The 15,060-nt window shown below is 43.3% G+C and overlaps 1 protein-coding gene across 1 annotated transcript in view; it reads right to left on the bottom strand.

Annotated features, from left to right (window-relative positions):
- Window positions 1-11,170, bottom strand: part of CHST12 (carbohydrate sulfotransferase 12) — a 34,415-nt gene extending 23,245 nt beyond the window's left edge. Inside the window, exon 1 of the mRNA XM_077449146.1 lies at window positions 11,004-11,170. The gene's annotated coding sequence lies outside the window, so the exon portion shown is untranslated. The remainder of the gene's footprint in view (window positions 1-11,003) is intronic.
- Between the last annotated feature and the right edge of the window lie 3,890 nt (window positions 11,171-15,060).

Raw genomic sequence — 15,060 nt, 5'->3', positions numbered from 1 at the left:
GTGTTGAGATGAAAATACGGTGTTCTAAATGGACAGCACGTTGAAATAAAGTCCAAAGAGTGTTAAGTGAAAAACGTAAAGTGAAAAACAAAAAAAAAAAAATAATTCTCACACACACACACACACACACACACACACACCAGTCTTGTGAATGAAAATCAACAACAAAAAAACAATGTAGTTAAAAATATAGGTTTAAGCCTAGGTTCACACGGACTGTGGCAATGAAATTGTGCAATCTTAGCTGAACTCGCACAATTTCATTCCCGCATGTTAGTCCCAACTTCGGAGGAGATTTCAGAGACATCTGTGCGGGTTTCTGCACAGATGTCAATGAAAATTGCACCCGAAAATCGGCAAAAGTAGTACAGAAACTACCTTTGGGAATCGGTACGGCACCGCACTGATTCGGATGCTGCCATTGCCGCCAATTGCCACCGATTTGGCATGCGATTTGACATGTCAAATCGCATCAATGTGAACCAGGGCTTAGTCCCATGATAGGATCAGCAATATAAAAACTTAGCGGTGAAAGCACAATAGTTCAGTAGAAAGATGTGCACAAAAATTTGGTGGTGACTTGTTCCAGTACAGTGCTCCAGAATCATCCACTGCACCCCTGTGAAATGGACATCCAAGAAAAAGCTGGCTGCCGTTACAGCCGCAAACACGCACTCAGTGTAGATCTGCCATCTGTTGTGGGGGAAGGCTGTTCAGCAACTCGCATCATCCAGATGTAGCTGTAGTAAATAAAGCTCAACAGGAGGCATATGAAGTCCCCAAAGTGTAGTATTTATTGGAATTGTATGTTAAAAGCCAAAAATGAATCAAAAATATATGACAATGGGTGCCACTGCCAACCCGGTATCAGACAGTGGCCTGACGTCACTGTTGCTCTACATAAAGATGGCCTAGGCCAGTAATGACAAACCTTGGCACTCCAGATGTTTTGAAACTACATTTCCCATGATGCTCATGCACTCTGCAGTGTAGTTGAGCATCATGGGAAAACGTAGTTCCAAAGCATCTGGGGTGCCAAGGTTAGCCATCACTGGCCTAGGCTATAAGAAGCCAAGACCCTGAAACTGAGCTGCAGCATGGTGGCCAAGATCATACAGCGGTTTAATAGGGCAGGTTCCACTCAGAACAGGCCTCGCCATGGTTGACCGTTATCCAGAGGTTGTCTTTGGGGAATAGACGTATGAGTGCTGCCAGCATTGCTGCAGAGGTTGAGGGGGGGAGGAGGGGACGACGACTGGACGACTCCAGTGGCAACCTGTGAAGCTCTGGGGACCTCCATGCCCAAGAGGGTTAAGGCAGTGCTGGAAAATAATGGTCACACAAAATATTGACACTTTGGGCCCAATTTGGACATTACTTAGGGGCGTACTGACTTTTGTTGCCAGCGGTTTAAACATTAAAAAGTGTGTTGAGTTATTTTGAGGGGACAGCAAATTTACACTGTTATACAAGCTGTACACTCACTACTTTACATTGTAGCAAAGTGTCATTTCTTCAGTGTTGTCACATGAAAAGATATAATAAAAGAACGAATATTATATATATATATATATATATATATATATATATATATATATATATATATATATATATATACACATATACACACATACATACATACATACATACACTAAAGGGTGAACACATTTTAAAATACATTATTAAATCGAACATCACTGTTTTGTTTCCCAGGAGGAAACGGTTGCTACTTCCTTTCAGCACAAGTTTTTTTTTTTTTTTAGTCTGTTGTGGAGCAATCATTTCCTGTCCTTGTTCTTCACATTTAGGCCTCGTGCACACTGGACATTTTTACAGCAGCTGTTTTTGGTTTCACACATTTTTTTTTCTCTCGATCATTGTTGAGATTTTTCTACACCTTGATTGGACATGATTTGGAGAGGCGCACACCTCTCTATACAAGGCCTCATAGCTGATAATGCATACTGTATTTAGAGCAAAAACCATGAGGTCACAGGAACTGCCTGCAGAGGTCAGACAAAGGCTTATTGAAAGGTACAAATCTGGGGAAGGCTACAAAAAACATTTCTGCTGCACTGAAGGTTACCAAGAGCACGGTGGCCTCCACGATTCTCAAATGGAAGAAGTTTGGCACAACCAGGTCTCTTCCAAGAGCTGGTTGCCCGACCAAACTCCGTAATCGTGGAGGGAAAAGGGCTTTAGTAATAGTAAGAGAGGTTACCAAGAACCTGATGGGCACTCTCACCGAGCTCCAGAGATCCTGTGTAGAGATGGGACAAAGGACAACATCACTGCAGCCCTCCACCAATCTAGGCTTTATGACAGAGTGGCTAGACCAGGGGTCTTCAAACTATGGCCCTCCAGTTGTTCAGGAACTACAATTCCCATATCATGCCTAGTCATGGCTGTGAATGTCAGTTTTACAATGCCTCTTGGGATGTGTCGTTTCACAACAGCTGGAGGGCCATAGTTTGAGGATCCCTGGGCTAGACAGAAGCCTCTCCTCAGTGCAAAAAAAAAACACATGAAAGCCTGCTTGGAGTTTGCAAAAAAGCACCTGAAGGATTCAAACTGTGAGGAACAACTGTTTGGCCTCATTTCTAAACTTTATGTCTGGAAGAAGCCTGGCAACGCTCATACGCTGCTCAATACCATCCCAACAGTCAAGCATGGTGGTGAAAGCATCATGCTGGGGGGTTGTTTTTCATCAGCAAGGACTAGAAGACTGGTCAGGGTTGAGGCAAAGCTGACTGAAGTAAGGTACAGAGATATCCTCAATGAAAACCTGTTCCACAGCGCTCAGGACCTCAGACTGGCCAAAAGTTCACCTTCTAACATAAAAACAATCCTACGCACACAGCCAAGAAAACACAGGAATGGCTTAGGGACAACTCTGAATGTCCTAGAGAGGCCCAGCCAGAGCCCTGAATTGAACATCTCTGGGGAGATCTAAAAATGGCTGTCCAACAATGGTCCCCATTCAACCTGACTGAGCTGGAGAGGATTTGCAAAGAATGGCAGAAAATGCCCAATTCAGGTGTGTAAAGCTTGTTGCGTCATACCCAACAAGATTCAATGCTGTAATTACTGCCAAAAGGTGCGTCAAAGTACTGAGTAAAGGGTCTGAATACATAAAATTTGAGATTTCAGTTTTTGTTTGTTTTCTATAAATTCAGACACTTCTAAAATTCTAGTCTCTCTTTGTTATTATGGGGTATTGTAGATCAGTGGTTCTCAACCTCAGTCCCGTTTTTTTTTTTTTTTCTAACACCCTAGAGAATAAAATGGCAGGATGGCGAGGGCAGCTGGCAAGAGCCGAGTGAATGATCAGCTTCAGACATCGCTGGACCCTGGGACAGGCAAGTGTCCATTTATTAAAAAGTCAGCAGCTGCAGGCTGCAGTATTTGTAGCTGCTGCCTTTAAATATTATATAATATATATAGATATATAGACATAGATATATATATATATATTTTTTTTTTTTTTTTATTTAGGTGGACTCCCTCTTTAACCACTTAGACACCTTCATGCCCCAGCCAATTTTCAGAGCTGTTGCAACTTGAATGACAATTGCGCGGCCATGCTACACTGTACCCAAACAAATTTTTTAGCATTTTGTTCCCACAAATAGAGCTTTCTTTTGTTGGTATTTGATCACCTCTGCGGTTTGTATTTTTTGTGCAATAAAAAAAACTTTTGAAAGAAAAAAAAAAAAAAAAAAAAAACACAAAAAAAAAAAGTTTTTCTTTGTTTCTGTAAATAAGTATGTTTTCTTCTTCAATGAAGGGCACCGATAAGGCGGCACCGACAGGCACTCGTAGGCAGCACCAATGGGCATCACATGTTATACAAGGTTGCCAGTCAGTGCCCATTCGTGGGCATTGATTGGCACAGATTGGGCATAATTTTCACATGTGGATGGCCATGGGGTACATACCTGGCCATCCACATTTGGCCCCTTCCCTGGTTGTCTAGTGTGGGCACCCAAGGGGAGGCTGCACTGATAAACAATCAGCGCAGACCCCCGTCAGGAGAGCCGCTGATCAGCTCTCCTCTACTTGCATCTGTCAGACGCCAGTGAGGAAAAGCCGATCAACGGCTTTTCCTGATGATATTGTGATCAGCCAACCTGTCGGAGGCTCTTTTCCAAGATTGGTGTAGCGGTGTGTCAGACTGACACCACCGATCGCCGTGATGTGCGCCCCCACGGGCGCATGGCAGCTGTTATCCTGAAGGATGTCATATGAGGCCCAGTCAGGATAATGCAACCACCGCCCAGCTGTCATTTTGCTGTAGGCCGGGTGGGAAGTGGTTAAGGACTGAGGTTGAGAACCACTGCTATAGATTAATGTTCGGCTCCAGAGCAATTTTTTGTATTTTTCGCATACATGCAAAAATCTTAATTTTTTGCAATAAAATTTACTTAAACCCCCAGAACACTATATATTTTCTGAAAGCGGAGGCCCTGTAAAATAAAAAAGGTGATAGTTGCAAATTTTTATGTCATGTCATTTTTGCACAACTTATTATTAAACACTAATTTCAGGAAAAAAATATAAAAGTAACATTTTAGTACAAAAACACACACAACATAATAAACATTTTTGGTTAAAATATAAAAGATGAGGTTGCATTGAGTAAACTGATATCAAACACTGTCTTAAAATTGCGTGCACCTGCGGTAGACCAAAAAAGTATGGCGCCCAAAAATCTCCATAGGTGACCCTTTACAGCTCATTAGTTTAGAGCTCTTGTGCTAGAATTATTTTTTTCACTCACACGTTCGCACGTTTGGTGCGACCACAGATAACATGTACGGGCGCACCCTAGGCTTGTGTTTGCGTCGAAGTGTGGGACAACGGGGGTTACGCTATATATTTTAATACCATTTTTTAAAAGATCTCCTTTTTAATTTTTACTTGATTGCTATCACAAGTGGTTAAAGTGGTTGTAACCTACAGGTACGCCTAGATTAAAGCTTACCTGTAGGTCCAAGAAATATCTCCTAAACCTACATGGTTTAGGAGATATTTGCCAAAAGACAGGCACTGCTGTCTACTGAGCGCGCCGCTGTTAACGGTGATATTGCGCGAGTGGCGGCTCCCATGCGCATGCGCGGGAGTGATGTCATCGCAGCTCCATCGAATGACAGTGGCGGAGCAGCGAGACCCACCAAGAAGATGGAGGGTCCGTACACAAGGGGACAGAGGTGACTTCGCTGGCTTCTGTGTCAGGTAAGTGACACATAATGGACTACTATGCGATGCAAAGTAGTCCATTATGCTTTACCTTTGCAGGGAATCAAAGAGGAAGTAAACCCTTCAGTGTTTACTTCCTCTTTAATAAACCCCTATGTGATAGCAATGGGCAGGTGACAGGTACTCTTTATGAAGACGTTAGGGGTCCCCAATGTCTGCTCTGCCTTTCACACCACCTACCCAAGCACAGATCGGCTTGGTTAGGAGGGGTCTCCTGGCAGTACTGGCCAGGAAATGGTGCGTTCGAAAGCGGAACTAACATCACTTCCAGTTTTATTGTTTGCACGCGAGATCGAGGCATTGATTTGCCTCGGTCTCACCGAGATCGCTCTTCCCTAGCCAACAGCTGGTGTTCCCGGGTTCCAGTATGAGCAGGAGAGCTCGGGAACCACGGAAGGAGGGGAGGGATACTGTGCCGCCGGTTCTATGAAAGGGTTAGGCAGTTATGGAGCTGCTGCATCCCTTTCACTTTGAAGCTGGAAGCAAACTAGACAAAGCCCACACAAGTTGAGGGCTCCTACTGCAGCCCTCAGCCAGTGATCAAAGGTTCACTCTTTGGACGTATCTAGTACGCCCATAGAGCTGAGCTGGTTACTTAGAACAAAAATGAATTTAAAACAAATGTAATATAAACAACACTGAAAAAGGTTAAGGGGTTTGAAAACTTCATGAATGCACTGTGGGTCCTGGCAGGTTGCCGCAGACCAGACTTACCACTGGAAGTGAATATGTACTCGTGGTGCTTTTTCCATTGACATCAAAACATGGGTATCAACACATATTGAGGTTGATTTACTAAAACTGTACAGTGCAAAACCCGGTGCAGCTAAGCACAGAAATCAATCATCTTCCAGGCTTTTTCATCAAAGTTTAAAACGGTAGTAATTCGCAGTTGAAGAAAAAAAAAAAAAATTCCCCTGCAAGTCAATATCATGTGCTAGTATTTATCGCATACTAGCACATTATGAGAGACTTACCTTAAAACAAAGCCCTCCAGCATCGAGCTATCACTGCTGAAAGGGCATCCATCTTCACTGTCTTTCTTCTGGGTTCGCGGGCATTGGCTACAGGAGTGGCCTGGGACGCGATGACGCCATTCCTGCATCCGCCTGTGAAAGCCACGGTTTCTTTATGGTGTGGGCTCTGAAGGTCCGGCACTGTATGCCAGACCTTCAAAGGACATGCGCCACAGACATCCTGGCTGCATCACTCTGAAAATCTTCTAAACTGTGCAAGTTTAGGAGATATTCACAGTAAATACAGGCAAGCCACTACCACTTTAACTGAAGAAGCTGAAGTTAGAAGCCGATTGGCATGCACAGCTGCACCAGATTTTGCGCTCTCCACTTTTAGTAAATGAACCCCAGAGTATGCACTTTGTACTGAATGTCAACATGCATCATGACATGATTTGGCAAGTGCCTTAGGTGGTGTGTTTGCATCAAATTTCAAGTCTAGATTCACACCTACATATTTTTCCAGATTATACTTTTTCCAGTGAAATCATTGTGAAAGCCAATGGGGAGGGGGGTCATAAGATACGGGTCCTAAAAACTTTGTTGAAATTGTTTAGACTGTACTTCTCATGCTCAAAATGTCAACCAGGTTGGACTTTAACAGAATGGAGCAGAAAGTCTGCCAAGCTAAATAAGTGATGAAATTATGATGATCACACTGCGATCTTCATCCATCCAAAACATATTTTAGTTGTGAGCGTACTCTGATAAGAAACGGTTTTAGTAGAGTCCAGTAACAACAATATGCTGCTAAAGCTTCCAGCTCTGCACAACATGGACTCTAGTTCCAATTGTTCCAAGTCTAAAAAGTGATGAAAATGAGAAAATCGGACGAAAACTACCGCTTCTGAAGCGATCGCACAATAATCTGAATGGTGGTACACAACTTTCAAAAGCCGACCACGACAGTTCATGCGAAATTACAAAATTATCCGAGGAGACAAACATTTTTTTTGGACGATACCAGAATTAACAATTTTCATTTAATCAGTACAGTATTAGTCCAAAAAATTCGGAAGACCAAAAATCGCACGTTTGGAAATGAAAGAATACATTACATGACTTCCAAAGTTGTATTCTGTCATACGAGAATTTTCATAACTTCAGTAACCTATAGGCCTTCAATAAGAGAATAGCAAAAAAATAAAAACGATCATTTGTCTGATATTCTCATCTTGTGTACAAAGCGTAAGATACTTACCGACAACCCCAGGTTCCAGCCCGTTGACCCAGTGTGTGTACACACCAGTGTAGTAGTAGGAATGGGAACTCTCCCTTGTGGGCAGATATTAAAGAATAGGACAGAGCTAAGGGTGTTCAGGGGTTAAAGGTGACACAGACTGCTACTTGGACGAAGATAAAAGACACCGGAAAAGATCTTAAAAATCTACAAGATATGCGTATAAAAAAAGATCAGAATTGTCCAGGATACAGCATTTTCTGTCACTATACAGATGTAAAAGCTGAACGACGAAGAAACCAAACATGAGAAGAATTGATGGCTTTGAACTTTGGAGTCCTGAGTCCTGACAGAGTCCTGACAGAGTCCTGACAGAGTCCTGACAGAGTCCTGACAGACTTTCCGAATGAACGGACTTGGCCACACACAATCACACCAAAGTCCGACGGATTTGAACGTGATGACGTATGACTGGACTAGAATAAGGAAGTTCATAGCCAGTAGCCAATAGCTGCCCTAGCGTCGGTTTTAGTCCGTCAGACTAGCACACACACGAGCGGATTTCTGGGTCCGGCAGAGTTCTGTCGGAAAAATTTGAAACATGTTCCATTTCTAAAGTCTGTCAGACTTTTGCAAATCACAAGTCCGCTGCAGCCCACACACGATCGAATAGTCTGCCGGAATTTTTCCGTCTGACTTTTGATGTTGAAAAGTCCGCTCGTGTGTACGCAGCATTAGAGTAACGTGGGCAGCAAAAGAAACGAATGAATACTTCAAGCGCAACCAAAGCCCAGGTGACAAGACCAAAACTGTCATGGTTTGGACATCACTATATGCCAAATGTTTTAGCAGACACTTGACCACCTATCTGCATAACCAAAATATGTGACCACCTCTTGAATTAATCCTTCAACAAATCAAACCCACCCTAGAAGCCCAGGTAATTAGATTAAAGCAGCCTTTTTTTGGACATACATTACATTATATGCCCAAAATGTTGGCTATGAGACCATCACACCTACCTATATGGGCAAAAGTATGTATGTGACCACCCCTCCAACAGATCCTTCAGAAAATCTAACTTTTCTAGAAGCCCAAATGACAAGACCGAAGCTGTCATGGTTTGGACATCATTATATACCAAATATTTTAGCAGACACTTGACCGCCTATCTATAAAGGCCAAAATGTGACCACCTCTCCAATGGATCCTTCAACAAATCAAACGCACCCTTTCTAGATGCCCAAATGAACAGACTAAAGCGGCCTTTTTTGGACATACATTATATAGCTAAAATGTTGGCTACGAGACCATCACCCCTACCTAGATGAACAAAAGTATGTGACCACCCCTCCCAACAGACCAAAAAACCCTTTCTAGAAGCCCAGATGACAAGGCCAAAGCTGTCAGGGTTTGAACATCACTATTAAGGATGAGCTCAGGCGTGTTCACATGGACCACGTGCAGAGCCCACCAGGAGGTCGGCGCAGCGCTAATCACAGGCAGTGACACATTGCCCCAATGTGCGGCTGCAGAAATCGGGCAATGTGTCACTGTCTGATTAGCGCAGCGCCGACTTCCTGGCGGGCTCTGCACGTGGTCCATGCAAACACGCCTGAGCTCATCCCTAATCACTACATGCCAAATATTTTAGCAGACACTGGACCACATATCTTTAAAGTCCAAAATATGTGACCACCTCTCCAATGGATCCTTCAACAAATCAAACCCATCCTTTCTATAAGCCTAAATCAATAGACTAAAGTGGCCTTTTTTTAAAGTGCCCCGAGCGCAATTGCATGCATAAGCCCCACATGCATACGCAAACAGCTATGGTACCACACATGTGAGGTATCACCATGAACGTCAGATCAAGAGCAGTAATTCTAGCAACAGACCGCCTGTGTAAATCTAAAGTGGTAAACTATAAAAGGTGTTTAAAGGGTGCCTATGGGTAATAAAACGTACATAGTTTATTGCCGTTGCACATGCGTGTGCAATTTTACTTTCATTCATTAGATTTCAGTTTTTTTCAAGACACAGGAGGTTCAGCACCATAGGTGGTCGTTACCTAGAGCAGTCTACATGCAAATTAATTCTGCCTAGAAAACGGATACTCCTCCAGAATGACCTCTACTTGTCAAGGAATTTTTTGGATAACGCCTCCCAAGAGCCATCCCGCAGCTTGCATTAGGGCTATTAAGAGTACTGGCAGGGTGCTGTGCTGTTCTCAGGAAGCTACGTACAGCACCCTGTCAGCACCTCCCACCATCTGCCTACACTGCATAGTGAAGCACAGCTGCTTTTTTTTTATTTTTTATTATTATGTGTAAAGTGTGGAATTACCATATATATATATATATATATATATACACACACACACACACACACACACACACACACACATAATATATATTATATAATATATTATTTTTCTCGAAAAAATTGAGTAATATAAAATATTTATGTGCCCTAAAATTAGATGTATTTTTAGTGAAACACTGCTTCATACATTGTTGTGCTAATATTGTGTGGAAAACAATACATTGTAAACACCACTATTTTACTCTCCGGGGTTTCTGCCTTCAGAAAATCAATTAAAAGCGGAATTTCTGTCAAGATTACTTTTATTTAAAGAAGGAGTCTGGGCAAAAAAACAAAACAAAAAAAACCTGTTTCCCGATTGGATGCCTTGTACTCAGGAAGAGGATCGGAGGAGAGACATGCGCTGGAGAGGAGCTGCTGCCTGGTGTCAGGGGGGTCTGCCAGAGCCACGCCCTGGGGGGGGGGGGGGGGGTTGGATGCACTACCAGAGCCATACCGGACGGGGAAGGGGGGGGGTACTGCCAGAACTGCATGTGGGGGGCGGGGCTTGGTGGGCACAGTGGCTGCATTTGACGGGCACAAGTGCCTGCATGTGTGCATATGATGAGCACAAGTGGCTACAGCTGTGCATACGATGGGCACAAGTGGCTGCAGTTGATGGGCACAAGTGGCTGCAGCTGTGCATATGATGGGCACAAGCGGCTGCAGCTGTGCATATGATGGGCACAAGCGGCTGCAGCTGTGCATATGATGGGCACAAGCGGCTGCAGCTGTGCATATGATGGGCACAAGCGGCTGCAGTTGTGCATATGATGGGCACAAGCGGCTGCAGTTGTGCATATGATGGGCACAAGCGGCTGCAGTTGTGCATATGATGGGCACAGAGAGGCTGCAATTGATGGGGGTGGGGAAAGGGGGTTTTAGTATTTTTTCAGTTTGTTTGCAGCCCCCCCACAAAAAAAATGTTGATCACCAGCCAGCAGTGCTCTAAGGAGGTTGTAGCACAGGGGCAGCTCTGTGTAGATGATCCCCTGTGTGCAGCAAGATCCCAGTGTGGAGGAAAGTATACAGGCAGCTGGTTGGGGTGTTTGATGAGCAGGCAGCTGTATGGAGCGAGTCAGTACACATCTCCCCGGGCCCTCCAGGAAAGGGGAGGAGGGTCAGTGATCGCCATAGAGCGGCGCTGTCAGCAGATGGGATGAGAGTACAACACACACACATACCTGCGGGCCTCCCTAGGGTGACACACACTTCATGCCTGCAGCCGATCGTCCTCATGTAGCCGGAGGATGACAACACCCGGACCGCTCGGCTCCGATCTCCAGGCTGCTATAATCACCCCGCTATCCAGCTAAGCCGGGAACCGCAGCCCCGCCCACAGACAGGGACCAGAGAGGCGGAGTCCTACACATCAGCTGATTGCGAGAGGCAGCGCCGCCATCTTTGTTGTGGTTGCTGAGGGTAGCAGCACAGCATCAGCTACTTCTCCCGTGCTTCTGATAAAAGGAGATGCTGAAGGCATAATGACATAGCTCACAACTGTCCCTGATTTGGAGTCCCTCTGTCCCTCCCTCCTCCTCATTGGTCCCTGATCTATATAGTTATATATAAAATGCACTATTTATCTTTATATTTATATATTTTATATTTATATTATTTATATTTATCCCAGCACTAAAACTTTTATCCAAATTCTGAATTGATGCATTTGTAAACGTCAAAAGCCAATATAAAGCAATAATAACAGTACAAACAAAAAACACTAGTGGGTTATTAATCTTTATTTTTTCTATAATTCTCCTTTAATTACTTAAAGACCGCCTACGGCAGATATACTGTGGCAGGGCGGCTCTATTGCGCGAAACGATGATTGGCCAGAGGGGGAGCCAATCAGTGGGTCCGGCGATCTTTCCCCAGAGAGGCAAAAAAATCACAGTGATCTCTTATTCCCCCAGTCAGTCCATCACCCACACAGTTAGCAAGCACCTCCTAGGCCTAGGGGCATACTTAACCCTTTGATCGCCCCCGGGGTTAACCCCTTCCCTCCCAGTGTCACTAGTACAGTAAAGCCTTGTATACACGATCGGATTCTCCACAGACAAAACCTCAGACTTTTGTCCGAAGGCGTGTGCCTAGATTTTGTCTTGCATACAAACAGCAAAGAATTGTTGGCCAACAAACACGAACATAGTGACGTACTATGTGGTCTTTCAGCTTTTTAGCATCACCCTTTTGGCTCCTTCTGCTAATTTTGTGTTAGTAGAAGTTTGGTGAGTGTTGATTCGCGGTTTTCATTTCATGCTTTCAGTTCGTTTTTGAACGGCCGTTCGTCAACCAGACATCTTGCAGAATCAGGGGCAAGAATGTGTTATTTATTATTGGCCTTGGAGTTATTGGTTTGACCCAACTCCAGTCCAGGAACAGTAGGAGGAGTATTTCTTGGACCAAAATTTGGTTGCTTTATTAATCGGGACCAATTATGTCATATGTCTTTGCTGCGGGAGCTCCAGGGGAATAATCCAGATGATTTTCGGAATTATCTCCGGATGATGGACTCCTGCTTTCACCAACTCTTGCCATTGGTGACCCCCTATATTAAGATGCAGGACATGCATGAGCCGTTTTTTATTTTTATTTTTTTTGAATAATAATGATTTGATTTGTTATATTTTCTATATTTTTGGATGCATAGAATGCACTTTTTGGTTAAGTTCTATTGGCAGATGGCATGTCTAATTTTATTTGTTTTCTTTTTTTAATGCAGAAGAAAAAAAATTGTGCAGAATAATACTTGGCTATGTGTTTTACTTCAAATGACAGTTTGGGAGTAGGCAGTTACATTTAAAAAAAATACAATGTGGGTTCAGTTAGAACACACACTAGGGAACACATTAACCCCTTGATCGCCCCCTAGTGTTAACCCCCTTCACTGCCAGTGACAGTTTTACAGTAATCAATGCAGTTTTATAGCATTGATCGCTGTATTAATGCCAATGGTCCCAAAAATGTGTCAAAATTGTCCGATGTGTCCGCCATAATGTCACAGTCCCGATAAAAATCGCAGATTACCGCCATTACTAATAAAAAAAATCATAATAAAAATGGCATAAAACTATCCCCTATTTCATAAGGTAACAAACCAGCTTGTCTTCTTCATTTTAGTCCCTTCTCCAGAAAACAATACAGATACTCTGCTGATCCATTTATTAAATGCTCAGTGCATGCATATTGGATAAAAAGGATACCAGTCCCTTCAGTAGGCCATTGGGTCATGGCGGTCAAGAACATTATGAGAATAGAGGACTTCACCCGTCACTTTGATACCAAGAAGAAAGATTCAGAAAAACATGTTTTTTTGGGTGCCGTTTCATATTTCGCCTGAAAACAAATTGGATGCGACCTGAATGATAAACTTTTTCCTTCCTTCTCTATTACCTTCTCCCTCAACTTTTCCAGCCTTTGTTGCTTTTCTGTTCTTCACTTTCTGCCTTCCTTTTCCCACACTTAGGACCCCCAATCGCCCACTATTCTAGCCCCCCTTCTTTATTTCCTGCCAACCCTAAATTAAAGAAAAAAACATAAGGAGCCCCAGTACGCAACCTTGAGATTCCACCATGCCTACAATGGTTCCCACATATCTCCCTAGTATGTCTGATTGAATAATTACTACAGTACAGTAGAACTCTGTATTTGTGTAGCCTCAAAAATAAAGAATTTACCAAAGAAAATCAGCTGTGTTGGAGTGCCTGTCTAAAAAATGTAATAAGAAATAGTAGTCTTGTGAGAAGGTGTAAAGGCAACCACATTGATATTTCATTATTGATATATCAATATGACTTATTATTGTAGCACCCCTCTGACACCCCAAAGTCAGGGTAGCATCTCCGCAGGTTAGGAGCAGGCCCCAGGGCTGAGTCCATGGCTAAAATAGGGGTAGCGAGAAAGGTCGTTTTTGTCTTTTTAAAGTTTTATTGCATAACAGTTAAGGAGGTGAGGGTTAGGGGTCCCAGATACCGTAGCGGATCTCTTACAGACACTCCAGATCCAGGTCAATGTCCAACTTCAGTGTCAGAACCTGTAAGCTGACCCGGTAACACTATAAGCATATTCCCAAATTTCAATGCATACTCCAAGTGAGTCACCAGGCCCTTCTGAGAGAACCAGCCTTCTTCCTGGCTCTCTCCAGCAATGGGCCTCCAGTGGGTCTCTTCCTTGGCACAGATTCCTGCAGAACAGGCAGACAGCTTCACGTCCTCTTCAGCACATTAGGCACCAAACCAGACTATTGGGCCTAATAGCAGAGCTCCATCCAGCAGCAGCTCTCTAGACCTCAGCCCAGGAAAAGAGAGAGAGCATATGGCTTATGCCAGCTATTTATATCATCCCCCAGCATGCACCAGCCACATAATTTTCCTACTGGGTTGGTTCAAGAAAATATAAATATTTAAAATGTAGTTTTGTTTGTGAAATCTCATACTATGACCAGTGATACCAGTACGTCTACTGGCAACAGTGAGAAATCACAAGCCAATTTAAGCTTAGGGGAAAAACTATACAATCAGTCTGAGCTAACTACTGCCCAGAAAAAAGCTAAATTGACAAAGTAGCCCTTGTTTAGGACAAAGGGCGCAACATTATTATTACATAGGTATTGTTTTAAGGTTAAAGCTAAAGCAGGCCAGCATACCTCCCAACTGTACCTGATTTCGAGGGACTGTCTCTCTCTCCCTTTCCTCCTCATTGGTCCCTCATTTTGATCTGATCTATACAATTGTATGCAAAATGCACTTTTTTTCTTTCAAAAAGTGTTCCCCGGGTGCTAAGCCTTTCATCCAAATTATAATTTTCTGCATTTATCAATTTCAAAAGCCAATATAAAGGAATAATAGTGGTAAAAAAAGCTTTTTTTATATAATTCTCCTTTAAAGGGGCGTGTCAGGGTGTGTGTCCTATGCCTGCATACTTCTGCTAATAGGTGTTCCTTGTTCCCATCTCAAAATGTTGGGGGGTATGGGTCAGACCAATTGTTTTTTTTTGAAAATTGCAGCAAAGGCTTAGAAATGTCTAGTATTTTCGGTTGTCTGTGTCCCCATTTGGAGATTTCCACTGCCTGACCCAGTGTCACATGACACAGAGATTGGATATATGGAAAAAATCTCCCCAGCATGGGCACGCACAGCATTAAAAACCTTGGCAATACAAGAGGAAGTAGGCACTGGAGCTTCTGCCAAAGGGTCTTCCAAAAAATTGCAAGTATGTGAAAATGGTAATCAATGCTGA

This window comes from Lithobates pipiens, unplaced genomic scaffold (genome assembly GCF_037356315.1).
Source record: "Lithobates pipiens isolate NorthernLeopardFrog02 unplaced genomic scaffold, aLitPip1_a1.2 Scaffold_22, whole genome shotgun sequence".
In the NCBI taxonomy this organism is placed as follows: domain Eukaryota; kingdom Metazoa; phylum Chordata; class Amphibia; order Anura; family Ranidae; genus Lithobates; species Lithobates pipiens.
The sequence above is the reverse complement of the archived record's forward strand: the minus strand, read 5'-3'. Positions and strand labels throughout refer to the sequence as shown.